This window comes from Dipodomys merriami, unplaced genomic scaffold (genome assembly GCF_024711535.1).
Source record: "Dipodomys merriami isolate MVZ:Mamm:240054 unplaced genomic scaffold, mDipMer1.0.p SCAF_25, whole genome shotgun sequence".
Classification (NCBI taxonomy): domain Eukaryota; kingdom Metazoa; phylum Chordata; class Mammalia; order Rodentia; family Heteromyidae; genus Dipodomys; species Dipodomys merriami.
In genome coordinates, this window is record NW_027203937.1 from 14,006,286 (window position 1) to 14,022,164 (window position 15,879).

The 15,879-nt window shown below is 40.1% G+C and overlaps 1 protein-coding gene across 5 annotated transcripts in view; it reads left to right on the forward strand.

The window, feature by feature from the left end:
• The window catches only part of Pak1 (p21 (RAC1) activated kinase 1), a 140,353-nt gene that overhangs the window by 29,947 nt on the left and 94,527 nt on the right, over positions 1-15,879 (forward strand). The window contains exon 1 of one of the 5 annotated variants that reach the window (XM_070034944.1): positions 5,821-5,838. The exons of 2 other annotated variants lie outside the window; for them this stretch is intronic. The gene's annotated coding sequence lies outside the window, so the exon portion shown is untranslated. Of the gene's footprint in view, positions 1-5,820; positions 5,839-6,486; positions 6,584-7,287; positions 7,376-15,879 lie in introns of those variants that run through there. 2 more of the 5 variants (XM_070034939.1, XM_070034941.1) reach the window with 2 other exon arrangements.

A 15,879-nucleotide genomic window follows, 5' to 3' on the forward strand; every position in this document is an offset into this window, starting at 1 on the left:
AGTAGCCGAGGGAACTACCTATGCCTTTAGCACTTGATACTTTAAAAAATTCTTTCTCATTCATCTTCCTGTGGTTGTCTCAAAGGAATAACATGATGAAATGGGGGATTGGCTAGCCTTGAAGTCAGAACATCTGGGTTTGAGTTTCAGTTTGGAATTAACTCACTGTGTGATTCAAACTCATCTTTTCTCTCTGGACTTTTTTGTTAAGTAAAACATGTAGGTGTTGAACTAGAGTCTTAGGATTTTGAAGTAGGATTTCACGGATTCCTGGTAAGTTTGGGAAGTAGAAAAAGGAAGTGAACTTTTTTTTCCCCCCCAGTCCTGGGGCTTGAACTCTGGGCCTGGGCACTGTCCCTGAGCTCCTTTTGCTCAAGACTAGCACTCTACCACTCGAGCCACAGTACCATTTCAGGCTTTTTCTGAGTAGTTTATTGGAGATTAAGAGTCTCATGGATTTTCCTGCCCAGGCTGGCTTTGAACCCTCATCTCTCAGCCTTCTGAGTAGCTAGGATTACAGACATGAGCCACCAGTGCCCGCTGTAACTCTACCTTTTATTTGTTTAAATATTACTATTCTTGGAAGATTTCAGTGGAAGAAGAGTTTGGAAGCTAGGTTTGGAGGTGTGCACAGATTCATGAGAAGCTGAAATTGTGAGGATCAGAGTTTCAGGCCATCTAGCCCTGGGCAGAAAGGTTCAAGTGGAGAATCTCTCAGTGGAAGAAGTGGTAGTACAAGTCTGTCATCCCAGCTATGATTGGAAGCTAAAAATAAGTGGGATTATGGACCAGGTGTGTGCCTGGACAGGAAATGAGACCTTATCTTAAAAATAACTAGTGCAAAGAAGGGTTTGAGGTTTGGCTCAGCAGTAAGAATGCCTGCATAGCAATTTCAAGGCCCTATGTTCAAAACCTCAGTACCACTCAGAGAGAAAAATAAAAGGCTTAGAAATGACTGGATTGATTGAAGTCCTAAGGGACTTATTCTGAGCTGATGCCCTTGAGTCAGGCATATATAGCAGGGAACCTAGAAATCTTCTAAGAAAACTACTTTTTTTTTTTACTGTTTTACTTTCTCAGATTTTTTTTTTTTAATAGTGTTGGTAGCCAGTGGCTACTTTCCTGTTCCTAAAGTGGTATATCTTCTTCTGAGGTCAGGATTTGAATCTGGAGTAAAAGGCTTTCTTTGGAAAGGTGGAGACATGGAACAGACCTGCAGAGGAGAAGGCCAAGCAGGGAAGAAAGGGAAGGGCTGGTTTTTCAAGTTGGCTTCTGCCTTTTTTGGATTAATTAGGTATCAACATACTTCCCCTGATCTTTATAATATACAGGCACTTCTTTTTTTTGTTTGTTTGTTTTGGGTCCGGTCGTGGGGCCTGAACTCTGGGCCTGGGCGCTGTCCCTCAGCTCTTCAGCTCAAGGCTAGCGCTCTACCACTTGAGCCACAGCGCCACTTCTGGCTTTTTACTTTTTGCTTATGTGGTGCTGAGGAATTGAACCCAGGGCCTCATGCATGCAAGGCAAGCGCTCTACCACTGAGCCACCTTCCCAGCCGGGCACCTCTATTTTTATTGCTGGCAGAAGTGAGAACAATTCAGATGAATCATGCAGTTTAGAGGGTGTGTGTTGTGGGAGAGAGGGGTGCTGGTAGCTGGCAACTTGAATTCAGGGCCTTGTGCTTTTGCTTGGCTTTTATTTATTTATTTATTTGCTCATGGCTGATGCTTTACCACTTGATGTTTTCAGGCCAGCTGTTTTGTTAGTTTACTGGAGATCAACTCTCCTGCAATTTTTTTTTTTTCTGCCTAGGCTAGCTTTGAACCAAAATCCTCAGATATTTAGCCTCCTGAGTAGCTAGGATTACAGTTGTGAGCCTACTGTCTGGTTGGAGGTCTTGTTTTTTGGTGACTCCAACACTTACTATTTCTCTCACTATAGAAAAGAATCTTTGCTAGCTGATTGAAGCGGTCTCTTGTCATCATTTTCCTACTTTCTGTTTTCTTACTCAGGTAAATAATTTTGACTTGGAATAGAAACCTGGAAATTAGTGTATTTGTGGGAAGAGTGGTTAGTTTCTAGATCTTCCACTTACCTTTGTGAATCTAGGAAGGTTTCTTAACTTTTTTTCAGTTTATTTACTCATTTGTAAAACAGCTTTCTATGATGTTAAAGAAGTTTTGTACTGTTCTGGCCCTCATGCTATGTGCTTGCTAGACACAAAGCATTATTATATATTTCAGGATTTAGGAAGGATACTAATTTAAAAAATGACATCTTATTGTAGAGAACAAAATCAGTAATGAAATGAATTTCTACAGGAAATGTATCTTGTCTGATATGCTTATTTTATACTTCAATTTGTTAGATTTTATAATTGGAATTGTTCAGGCTTCGAGTAAAAACAGTGGATAGTTCAAGAATAGTTTGTGGAGACAGCAGACAGCTATAATACTTTATTCTCTAATGGCAAAGAGTGTCTTGTGCGAGTCTGGTTGGCTGGGTCTAGATTAGATATGCACTTTCAAGTTCCTAATTTTATGTGTTGAAGGCTATTCATCTGTGTGGGCTGAGGAGCCAGTAGCTTGTTTGAATTTAGGTACTGTTGGGTAGAGTGGTATTTCCTTATACTTTCCCACTGTCCTCAGTATATACCTGGGCACCTACCTGCAGATTTGCCTGATGGTTCTTTCCATGTCAATTTAGTCCCTTCTTTCTGCTCCATAAATAAAGAGAGAGGAAAAAAAACCTGAAAAGAGGAGGCACAGGTTATCATGGTATCTCTGGGACTGAATGTCATTGTATTGGAGTGAACACACAGAAGAGAGAAGGACAGGAGAAAGAAAATCGAATATCTGCTAATGTCTATTTCTATTATGGTGGACTGAGAATTGTAGCCTTTCAGAAGTAATGTTCCCTCTATAGGCACTCAACACAACCTCTTCCCTATATTTGAATTTCCTCTGCAAAGTTTCTACCAAATTGTTCCCAGGACCTGCTTATATCTTTCCTATGATGGAAACTCTCTAAGACTGCTGGAAATGGTCACTTTCATGGCTGAAAATTAAAATCTGTTTATCAGAGAGTCAAGCAAGATCAAAATATAAAAGCTTAAATCCAAAACCTTTAATTCACTCCCTCCCCTCTCCTCCCCCTCTTCTTCCCCCCTTCTCCCCTCCCCTCCCCTCTACCCTCTCCTCCCTTCCCCTCCCCTCCCCTCCCCTCTCCTCTCCCATCCTCTCTCCTCCTCTCTCCTCTCTCCTTCTCTACCTTCCCCTCCCCTCTTCTCTCCTCCCTTTTCCTCTTCTTTCCTTCCCTGTGCTCTCCTCGCCTCCCCTCTCCTCTCCTCCCCTCCCCTCTCCGCCCCTCCCCTTCTACCCTCCCCTCCCCTCTTCTCTCCTCCCTTTTCCTCTTCTTTCCTTCCCTGTGCTCTCCTCCCCTCCCCTCTCTTCTCCTCCCCTCCCCTCTCCTCCCCTCTCCTCCCCTCTCCTCTCCTCTCTTCTCCCTCTCCTCTTCTCTCCTCCCCTCCCTTCCCCTCCTTGGTGGTTCCAGAATTTGAACTCCAGGCCTTGTACTTGCTAGGCACTCTATCCTTGGAACCATACTTTTGGTCTGATATTTCTAAAAAATTTTTTTTTTCTTTTTAAGGATTTGCTGAATTTACCAGTAAAGAACTTCACTGATCATATAGTCTAGTATAATCACCAGATAATTAATTAAATTTTATGCCAGTACTGGTGCCTGAACAGAAGGCCTCAGGCTCTCCCTCTGCTTTTTACTCACAGACATTACTCTAGCACTTGAGCCATGTTTCCATTTCTGGGTTTTTGTTGGTTAATTGGAGCTAAGAATCTTTCAGATTAGTCTGCCCAGGCTGGCTTTGAATATCAAGCCTCAGATCTCAGTCTCCTTCGTAGCTAGTATTATAGGTGTGTGCCACAGGCACCCAGCTGTGATCACCATTTTATAGATTCATTATTTAGTACTGGAGAGAAAATCAGCTGCTCAAAGTCACATGGACATTCCAAGATATAACTGGGAAAGGACTTTTCTGGTAGCAAGTTCTAGATTTCTTTAGCTCCTTTAGAGAGACTGTTACCAAGCTGTGGAACTATATAAGTATCACATGAACTGTGTACCTTGAGATTTATATTGGGAATGACAGATTCTGTTAAAAGCAAACACCCATAGATTTCATCCTAAAAACACTGAGCTTTTTTTTTTTTTTTTAACATTATCAGAGAAGGTAAGCAATTCCATCCACAAACAAAGAACACCTATAGGAGCTTATAAATTGATTTCTTTAGAGGTAAGCAAAGTGCTACATTATTTAAAATCCCAACTTTAAGACACAGCTTAGAAACTTTAAGGCTTGTAATTCCTCATAACAATTTCTTAGATTGCATTAGCAGCATGTTATGTTAAAAGGAATAAGGACATTTGATTTGAGGAGCTGATCGTTGGATCAGAGTGCTTAGACACACATTTCTGAAATGAAAGCTACTGTTACTGTATTTTTTTAAAAATTTTAAATCATGACTCATGCCTTATCTTCTCTTTTAACCTGGGAGTTTTTCAAGGTCAGTACTGTTTGCAGAGTATAAATTAGAACATGTAAGTTGTGGACTTGATATGGTAGGTTGGACTAACATTTTTTAAATAGTCAAATAAAACTCACCAGAGAAAACATCAGAATGTATTGTAGATTAAAAAAAAAAAAGCAAGGGCAAGCTTGGTGGTGTTTTAGTACTTGAGGAGATCAGGAATTTCAGAAATTCCTGGGTTATTTGTGGAGACCCTGTTTCAAAAAAAAAACACAAAAAACCCCAAAATGATAAGAATGTATTGTTTATTTTGTTTAGTCAGTACCAGGGTTTGAACTCAGGGCCTTGTGATTGCTAGCACAACTCTATCCATTTTTGCTTTAATTGTTATTATTTTTTTGTCAGTCATAGAGTTTGAACTGTGGGCCTGGGTGCTGTACCCCAGCTCTTCAGCTCAAGGCTAGTGCTCTACCACTTGAGCCACAGCACCACTTCCTGTTTTCTGGTGGTTAATTGGAGATAAGAGTCTCATGGGACTTTCCTGCCTGGCCTGGTTTTGAACGACATCCTCAGATCTCAGCCACCTGAGTAGCTAGGATTCCAGGCGTGAGCCACCAGCTCCCAGCTTTCCTTTGATTATTTTTTTGATAGAGTCTATGCTTTTTGCCCAGGCCACTCAGATTATGATCTTCCTACCTATACTTTTTTGCCTAGTTGGGGTGATAGGCATGTACTACTACACCTGGCTTGTTTGCCCCTTGGACTATGATCCTTACAATTTTCATTTCCTGAGTAACTGGGATTACAGGAATGTACCGCCACTTATTGCAGTTTTATATTACATTATAGATTATAGTTGTAGCAGTTTTTATTACATTTATATTGAGTGTGTGCATGTGTATGAGTGTGTATGTCTTTGCAAAGAGGCTTTTTTTTGTTGTTGTTTGTTTTCTGTGTCAGTACTGGAGCTTGAACTCAAGGCCTCATGCTCTGGCTTGTCCTTCTTGCTCATGGTTAGTTTTATATCACTTGAGCCATGCTCTAGTCTAAGGACTTTCTCCCCAGGCTGAGTTTGAATCATGATCCTACAGATCTCGGCCTTTTGAGTAGCTAGGATCATAGGCATGAGCCACTGGTACCTGGCTTTTAATTCATAGTTTTATTAGAATGTTTGTAGAGTATATGCTTAAATTTATTTTTTTTTATAGCTGGATGCTGGTGGCTCATGCCTGTAATCCTAGCTCTTGAAGAGGCTGAGATCTAAGGATCATGGTTTGAAGCCAGCCTGGGCAGGAAGGTCTGTAGGACTCTTTTTTTTTGGGGGGGGGGGCGGTTGGTTGTGGGGCTTGAACTCTGGGCTTGGGCGTTGTCCCTCAGCTCAAGGTGAGTGCTCTACCACTTGAGCCACAGTGCCACTTCTGGTTTTCTGGTAGTTAATTGGAGGTAAGACTCTCACAGACTTTCCTGCCTGGGCTGACTTTGAACTATGATCCTCAGATCTCAGCCTCCTGAGTAGCTAGGATTATAGGTGTGAGTGACCGGTGCCCGGCTAGTCTGTGGGACTCTTATCTCCAACTAACCACCTAAGAAACAAGTGGAGCTATGACTCAAAAGTAGTAGAGCACTACCTTGTGCAAAAAAGCACAGGGATAGCACCCAGGCTCTGAGTTAAAGCCCCACTACTGACAAAACACAACAACAATTATTATTATTATTATTATTATTATTATTACTATTATTATTTACCTTGGTGCAAGGCCCTGAGGTCTAGCCCCAGTATTGGCACAAAAAATTCTTTCCAGTGAAATTAAGAATTTTTATTAAAAACAAAAACCAATACAACAGATTAGTAAAGTAGTTGGAAGCTGGCTAGCCAATGTTCTCCAGAGGTACAGAATCAGTAAACCATGCCGCCCTTATCTTTATTAGGAGGCATTTATGAAGACTGTGAAATGCCACGATTTGCTGGAAATCCAGGAGACAGTGATGTATTTTGGCCCAAAGGCAGAAGGCTGTAGAAGAAAGGCAATGTCCCTAGACAGGTAGGCATGCCGGAAAGAAGTCAATTTTTTTTTCTTCCACCTTTATTCTACTCAGAGCCTGGGACTGGACAATGCCTGTCCACACTAAGAGGGCAGGCTACTGAGTCCATTGATTCAAATGCTAATATCCTGAAACACCCTTGCAGACACACCTAGAATTTAATGTTTAATCAGGGCAGCCTGTGGCCAGTCAGGTTGACACATGAAATTAACTCTTCACTGGATTGTAGTTTTCTGGTTCCTGAAAGATACAGGAATATATTTCACCTTTACTTATTGGCTGAGTGACCTCACACTAGTTACTAAGCCTCTCTTCATCCTCAGCTCTTCAGCTCTAACCAGTGTAAGTAATACCTCAGAAAGTACGAGGAAGTGAGGGGAAGTTCCTATAGTGGCTGGCACATAATGAGCACTTGCTTAATAGTTTCCTTTTTTTTTTTTCTCCTTTCCAGAAGAGGTATTTGTCCTTGAATTACTGGTAATAATTAGACAAAGGAAATGTCTTGTATGTGTCTAGTTATTCTCTTATGTGTCCTTTCTCCCAAGTTTTCTCTAAGATACCCATGCTTTTTTTTCTCTCTTCAAAGCCACTTCCTGGGGAGAAAGTCCAATGTAAGCTGTTACAACTTGCCTTTGGCTCCTCCCTGAGCCCAGTTCACTTGTAGTCTGGGAAAAGGAAATTAATTCATGTTGTCTTACCCAAGTTAAATTTCTCAGGCAGAACTCCTGCCTAATCTTGGGAGAATGCAGCAGTAGAAGCAGTTCCCTATAAGAAAGGAACCTCTGGATGAGGTAAGTCAATCTCAGTCCAATCCCTCAATCCGATCCATCAATCCCATCCACAGAGCCCAGACTGAAGCCGAACATGCAACTAGGAATGTGGGGCAAGAGGTCAGCCCAATCAATGTCTGACCTCTGATGATAATTAGAAGGGGTGGTGAGAGGTAGAGGAATGGGAGAGAGGTGAGAATGCTTTCAGAGTACCTGAGATTTACTTTTGGGTTAGCTCATGGCAGTAGCTTGGGCCTGGGAATCGAGAGAAAAGAGCAGCTGTTCTTCCTACCAAGTTTTTGTGCTTTTATGAACTTCTTGCTTGTCTTGTTAAGGGGAGATCTAAAATATCCCTGTCTAATAAAGTAGAAAATAGAACCATATACTCCAATAGTTCAGAGGAGTTCAGAAGATAGAACTTTGTTTACTTAGTTTGTTTTAGTTTCTCCACTTCAGGGTCACTGTTACTTGAGGTAGTATAATTCTTTTTTTGTGGGAACATGAGGCTGTTTTATGAACTCTCTTGTCCTATAGTCATGAAATAAAAAATATCTAGATACTGTCAAATATAATCTCATATAGCTGTATGGCAGACACTGTTAGAAACCCTTAAATTTGGACTGGGAAGGTGGCTCAGTGGTAGAGCGCTTGCCTTGCATGTATGAGGCCCTGGGTTCGATTCCTCAGCACCACATAAGCAAAAAGAAAAAAGCTGGAAGTGGCACTGTGGCTCAAGTGGTAGAGCGCTAGCCTTAAGCTGAAGAGCTGAGTGCCCAGGCCCAGAGTTCAGGCCCCACGACCAGACCCTCTCCCCCCAACAACAACAAAAATAAACCCTTAAATTTAACTACTCATTTAATCCCCATAACAGTCCTATGAGTTAAGTTCTATTATTATCATCGTATCATCGTTTTACAGGTAAGGAAATTGAAGGAAAAAAGATTAAGGAAATTAGTAGATTTTTTTTTTTTTTGGTCAGTCCTGGGTCTTGAACTCTGAGCCTGGGCACTGTCCCTTAGCTCTTCAGCTCAAGGCTAGTGCTCTACCACTTGAGCCACAGAGTCACTTCCAGCTTTCTGGTGGTTTACTGGAGATGAGTCTCACGGACTTTCGTGCCTAGGCTGGCTTTGAACCGCGATCCTCAGATCTCAGCCTCCTGCATAGCTAAGATTACAGGCGTGAACCACCAGTGCCCGGCATTAGTAGTAATGTTTTTTATGAGTTGTGTTAGGGATTAAGTATACCCCTTGTATATGATTTGATTTGATCTTTGTAGTCATTCTGTGAGGTAGATTCAGATATTACATGAGTTTTATAGATGAGGAATCATCTGTTGTGTAGCTAACTGGTTACTGAGCATCAAGGGCACACTAGAGCAAAGGAGTGATTGCTTTCTCTTAAGGATTTAGTAACGTCTCTCTGATAAAACACTGGTGATCAGAGTATATTTTCTTAGTTTATCTTTAGAACAATACTGTGAAGTAAGTAGTATTATAGTCATTTAACTTCCTTTTTTTTTTTTTTTTTTTTGGTTGGTTGTGGGGCCTGAACTCTGGATCTGGGCGCTGTCCCTGAATGCTTCAGCTCAAGGCCAACATTCTACCACTTGAGCCACAGCACCACTTCCAGCTTTTTCTGCTTATGTGGTGCTGAGGAATTGAATCCAGGGCCTCATGCATGCAAGGCAAGCACTCTACCACTGAGCCAACTTCCCAGCTCCTATAGTCATTTTAGAGTTGATGGGACTCACTTGAATTTGTTGTTCATTGTATGTTTGTGACTGACATTGTGCCTTCAACTGTTATATAAGGCAGTGAGTAGTCAGGTAGCATAATGAAAAGATATAAGTCCTTGTTTGTGTCAGAGGGATTGCCGGGGAAAGCTACTTTTGATGGGTAATCTAAGATTTGTTGGTGAGCTTTTCTTTTGCATATGTGTTCTTCTACCTACATTTCTTGATCTGTATTGACTGTGTAACATAAGTTGTAATTGTTTGTAATTGGCTTGTTTATTTAAAAAAAAATCCGACTTCTTCACTATTCTAGCCTGTAAGCCCCAAAAGCATAGTTATCTCTGTCCAGTGTCTTCATGCAGTAGTTGCTTAGTTTGTGAAAAATTCTGAATTAGTAGGTACATGGGAAGGGAATTGAGTGACATAGACTGATTTATTCAAGATGATATGAACTACTATTATTATAGTAGTTTAAAACTAGCTCTGAAATCTTCTATCCTGAGGCCTAGAGTATTAACCACATGCTGCTTTTCATATTTTATCGTGGCTGGGCCTATATGACCTTGCTCTGTAGCCAGGCTTCTTATTTTTTTTTCCTGTAAACAAAAGTAATAAGCAGCTGTTCTTTCCTTCTTTCCATCTTTGGTTGCTCATAAATGGTGTCCTGATATGTCCTCCAATCACAGTAAGTGGGAGGAAGCTTTATAATCTCTCTGCCAACTCAGAACTAGAAAGCATGTTCTCTCTATTGAACAACTATTTCCTTTCATTGGTGATATGGTATTCATAATGTTCTGATTGAAACAGAAAGTGGGTCTGGTTTATAGGGAAAGAAATGCTGTGTTCCTGTATGTAAAATACTGTAGAGTATTCTTATCCTTCCTTGTAAATTTGGAGATGTACTCATTTTTCCTTTATTTAATTTTTGGGAAAAAGATAACAAAGCTATTTAAATGAAGGAATAGTCTTAGTTTCAATTATTTTGTAAATAATACTAGTGGCGGGGATTTCTATTAAAAAAAAACCTGTCTTTGAAAATAAACTATTTGTAAGACACTTTCATGTTTCTTATGTGATCTTCAAGTCATTTTGCAAAGGTAGGGATTAATATACCTTAATTCTCCATATAAAGAAGCTAAGGTTCTGTAAGAAATCATGGTCTTGTAGGTAGGGAATGGTAGAACCAGAATTTGAATCTAGGTCTAACTCTTAAGTCCATTGGGTATTCTTGTCTCCCTATCATAGTTTTGTCTGTTTATATGTTTATTAAGATATAAGGGATATACCGTAAAATCTATCTACTTAAAAAATACATGATTCATTATTTAAGTTTATTCACAGAAGTATACAACCAGTACTACAATCAAGTTTTAAGACACTTTGGCATTCTATAGGAAACATATTAGTGGTTACTATTTTCCCACATCATCAACCTTTACCCTTGGAAACTATTCTGTTACTCTGTTTTTTGTTTCAATGGATTTGATTGTCTACTTTGGACACTTTATAGACATTAAATCATACAGTCTGTGACCTTTTGTCTTATTTCCCTTAGTATATAATGTGCTCAAGATTCACACTCATTATAGCATTTTTTGTTTAATATTTGGCAATATTTTACTATATTCTATTGTATCGAATCCTACACATACACATGTGTATTTAATTATCTGTATTGTTGAATAATACTCTGTTGTTTGGATATATATAATTTATCTAATTTATCTATTCACCAGTTGATGGGTATTAGGGTTTTCTTTTTTTTCTGTGTGTGTGTCTGGTCGTGGGGCCTGATCTCTGGGCCTGGACACTGTCCCTCAGCTCTTCAGCTCAGGGCTAGTGCTCTACCACTTGAGCCACAGCGCCACTTCCGGCTTTTTTCTTTTTGCTTATGTGGTGCTGAGGAATGGAACCCAGGGCCTCATGCATGTAAGGCAAGCGCTCTACCACTTAGCCACCTTCCCAGCCCCAAGTGTTTTCATATTTTTGGTTGCTATGAATAATGCCACTTTGAACACATTTCTATGTAATTTTTTTTTTTTTTTCGGTCATGGGGCTTGAACTCTGGGCCTGGGTACTGTCTCTTAGCTCTTCAGCTCAAGGTGAGTACTCTATCACTAGAGCCACAGCGCCACTTTCAGTTTTCTGGTGGTTTAGTGGAGATCATGGACTTTCCTGCTTGGGCTGGCTTTGAACCATGATCCTCAGATCTGAGCCTCCTGAGTAGCTAGGATTACAGGTGTGAACCACTGGCTCCTGGCTTATATGTAATTTTTATATAAGTATGACTTTTCTTCTTTTAGTGCCAGTCCTGGGGTTTGAACCTAGGGCCTGGGTGCTGTCCCTGAGCTTCTTTTCCTCAAAGATAGCACTTTACCACTTCTGGCTTTTTGCATAGTTTAATGGAGATAAGAGTCTCACAAACTTTCCTGCCTGGCTAGCTTTGAACCTCGAACCTTAGATCTCAGCCTCTTGAGTAGCTAGGATTACAGGTGTGAACCATTGGCACCCAGCTCAGATGTACATTTTCATTTACTATGTAGAATTAGAATCCCTGGGCCAGGTGCTAACACTGTTTAACTTTTTGAGGAAGTCTAGATTGTTTTTCAAAGGGGCTGCACCATTTCATGTTGGCATCACAATGTAAGAGTTCCAATGTCTTCAAATCCTCATTCCCACTGGTGAAGTGTCGTTTCTGCAGGTATCCATTTCATTTACCCATAGGAAAGTTGACCTATGTATTTGTGATCCTGTCTAGTTAAAACATATTGTGAAATGACTTGGCTTTTGGGTCTTGGTCCTTTTGAAAAGTGCATTTTGTTAGATCAAAGATAGATAACTTCTTCCTATTCTGATGCAGAATGAGAAAAGGTGCTTTATTTCCTTCCATATAGGGGAGTCTGTACATTCTTTCTCACGAAAGACATATTTGCTAACCCTCAGTTTGATTTGGTTAAAGGCTTGTCATCTTCTGTTTCTTCTTTGGTAATCTCTGATCTTAATAATTACCAGATATATAAGCTTCTCGTTCTTTTTTTTTGTGTGAACTCAGGGACTGGGTACTGCCCCTAAGTTTTTTTGTTCAAGGCTAGTGCTCTACCACTTGTGCCACAGCTCCACTTCTGGCTTTTTGGTAGTTAATTGGAGATAAGAGTTTCATGGACTTTCCTGCCCAAGCTTGCTTTGAACCATGATTCTCCAATCTCAGCCTCCTGACTAGCTAGGATTTCAGGTGTGAGCCACTTGTGATCAACTAAGCTTCTAATTTTTAAAAATGTTTTTCTAATGTTTGATATCCCATAAGTTCTCTGTTGTAGAAAGAAAATATGAGCCTAAGTGGAGCTGTGGCTCAAGTGGTAGAGTGCTAGCCTTGAGCAAAAAACTCAGGGACAGAGTCTAGGACCTGAGTTCAAGCCTGGCACCAATAAATAAATAAGTAAAACAAAATAAAAAAGTCAGAGTCTAGTCTCAAACTTCCTTTTCTTTTTTCCTTTTGATAGTAGAACTGGGGTTTGAACTTGGCCTCATGCCTCATGCTGTTGCTTTGCTGTTGTTAGCTTGTTCACTTGAAGCTGATGCTCTACCACTTGAGCCACCCTTTACCTGAAGCTTTTTTGTGTGTATGTGTGCTGGTTCTGGTACTTGAACTCAGGCCCTGGGCACTGTCCTAAGGGTTTTGTTTTGTTTTTTATTTTGTTTAGCTTTGCTCAAGGCTAGAGCTTTATCTATTGAGCCATTTTCAGCTTTTTTGGTAGTTAATTGGAGATAAGATTCTCTCAGACTTTCCTGCCTGGGCTGGCTTTGAACTATGATGCTTAGATCTCAGCCTCCTGAGTAGCTAGGATTATAGGCATGAACCACCAGGGCCCAGGCACTTCCAAGTTTTTTACTGGCAAGTTAGAGATAAGAGTCTTTGTATTGTAGATTTTTCTGCTCAGCCTAGCTTCAAACCAAGATTCTTAGATTTCAACCTCCTGAGTAGCTAGGATTACAGACATGAGCTGTTAGTGCCTACTTCAAAACAATTTTGAGGATTGGGATATAACCTAAGTGGTAGAGTACCTGATTGGCAAGCAGAAGGCCAAGTTCAAACCACAGTATTAAAAATGGTTTTTAAATAATCACAAACTTTTTCTATTTGACTCCCAAGTGAGGAGGGTTTCTCTATAGGAAAAGCATGTCCTGGTGAAACCTTTCTGGCTTTTATAGCCATAATTTTTGCCTTTTGTCCTACTTTGATGAAAGATTTACTTCCTTCTTCCTGTTTATGATTAACTTTAAATTAAAAAAATATATTTACTGTTATTATAAAGGTGATGTACAGAGGGGTTATCATGATTAACTGTCTATAGCTTTGTTGCCTCTGATTTACCAGCAAGCTGCTTCTGGAGTGCATCCAGTACAGGCTACTGCATCTTCAGTAGCTGAAGGAACTTGTTGGGGGAATGTGCTCTGGATAGTGAAGCTACTGCAGTGATGAGTCCATTGTTCCTATTTGAAGTTTGTGGCCCCACTGAGGTCTAGAGGCTCTAACAGGAAAGGGCCTGGATCCTGGCACTGGGTATGCATGTCTTCCCCATGTAGAGCTTTTGCTGAGAAAATTATATATTTATACTGTTCTCTGCTTTGTAAATTCCAAATATGTCCTTTGCATTTTTTTCTGCACTCTCATCCCAAGTAAAAAGAATTCTAGGCTGCAGGCAGATGGGTATTTAAAGCTGCAAATAATAGCAGCTACATCACCCTACCAAAACAGCCTGCCTCAAACTGTCTGAAGACTAGCATCATGTCAACATGTGTCATCTGACAGCCTGTCTGCCATTCAGTCTGCTGAGTACTCAGCAAAAAAGGGCTGAAGACTTTCTTACGGTGTAGTTTGAACTGTTCAGGTCTGTCTAGGAGCAGCATAGAGAAACAGAATCCTTGTAGGAAATGAGGGTATGTAGAGAGAAAGAAAAAGAGAGAAAAGGGATTATTATTACTGTCAACCCTCCATACTCTCAATATAGTAGCATCTTGATTATCTTTTATTTGCTCATTATTCCTCTAGGCCTTGTTCTGGCTTTCTTTTCTATTGTAAGCTTGAATAGCCTAATTCAAAGCCTACTGTTTGGTGTTTCATAATTATAGCAATAAGTAGTAAAGAACTGATGGTTAACTTTTGCATTTTTTAAATCAGGTTTTTAGTTAAACTTATTTCAAAATTGAGATCAAAACATTTTCTAATGTATACATCAATTTTTACCTCTTCAAGAATTAAGTTGAAGTATTCTTTGCCTACAAGGTGAACCCTTATTTTGACTTAGCCGAAGAGACAGTAAAATGCATCTAACTTTTAACTGTTTCATTTGCCTAGTATTCAAAATTAAAACAGAATAAAAGTTTATATTTTGTAATTGTTTAGGAAGCAGCACAGAAAGTGGATTATGTAACAGATCTGCATTGTAATTCAAGCTCCCATATTTACTACATTTGCAATCTTTGGCAGTGTTAAGCTCTATGTGCCTCAATTTTCTCATTTAGAAAATGAGGATAATAAATCTGATTTTTCTTAGAGCTATTGCCAGGATAAATAATTTGATTCTCAGAGGGTAGACCCTGGTATTTACTTTGTCATTTGTCATTATCAGTGGACATCATCAGCTAACACATTGTCCCTCGCTTAGTGTATAATTGCATACTTCTCATGGCACTTTTACTAATATATATGGTCTTATTCTTCATTGTACTCAGAAAAGGAATGATAGTGTGGTTCTTTCCATGGGCAAATGGGAAATTGATGCTCAAAAATGTTAAGTGGCTTGTCTGAAGATGAGGACTTCGGACTTCTAATCTGGGACTTTTTTTTTGCACTATGACCTGTCTTAGTGAAAGACCCTCAAGTTGAAAGTGGAAGGCCAAGAATACCCTTAGCTGGGACAAACTGGGAAAGTCACCTCAGCTTCTACTTTATTAAAATGAAAATGCTGACTGTATTTCTTTACTTACTTTTATGTATTTAGCAAACAGTTATCAAGTATTCAATATGCCTTATCTTGTGCCAGGCCTGTCCATTCCCTCAAGCTAGTGGTACTTCACTCATTTTAAGTAAAAAGAGAATAGCAAATGTGTGTGTGTGTTGAGGGTAGAGTTCTAAGCGGTAGTGCCAGAGATACTGTGGTAAGAGTGGACCAGGAGAGTGCCACAGAAATAGGTGGTTTTTTCAAAGTTAAAACAAAAAAAGTGCCGGTAGTGGGGCTTAAACTTGTTTGATGCCCTGAGTGCTGTTCCTTAGCTTTTTGCTCAAGGCAAGTACTCTATTACTTGAGCCAACACAGTCCCACTTCTGGCTATTTTGGTGGTTAATTGGAGATAAGAGTTTCACAGATTTTCTGTCTGAGCTGACTTCGAACCACAATCCTCATATCTCAGCCTCATGAGTAGCTAGGATTATGGACACAAACCACAGCCAAACAGATAGTTTTGGAACAAGATTTTGCTGGTGAGAAGGCTTAGAATTGCATGTAAAAATTAAATTATATAATGGATATATAGAGTTGTGTGTTGTTAACTGCATATAAATGTAGCTGTTTACAGTTGTCATATCTTTTTTTTTTTTGTCGGTCGTGGGGCCTGAACTCTGGGCGTGGGCACTGTCCCTCAGCTCAAGGCTAACGCTCTACCACTTGAGCCATAGCACCATTTCCAGCTTTTTTCTGCTTATTTGGTGCTGAGGAATCGAACCCAGGGCCTCATGCATGTAAGGCAAGCACTCTACCACTGAGCCACTTTCCCAGCCCCAGTTGTCATATCT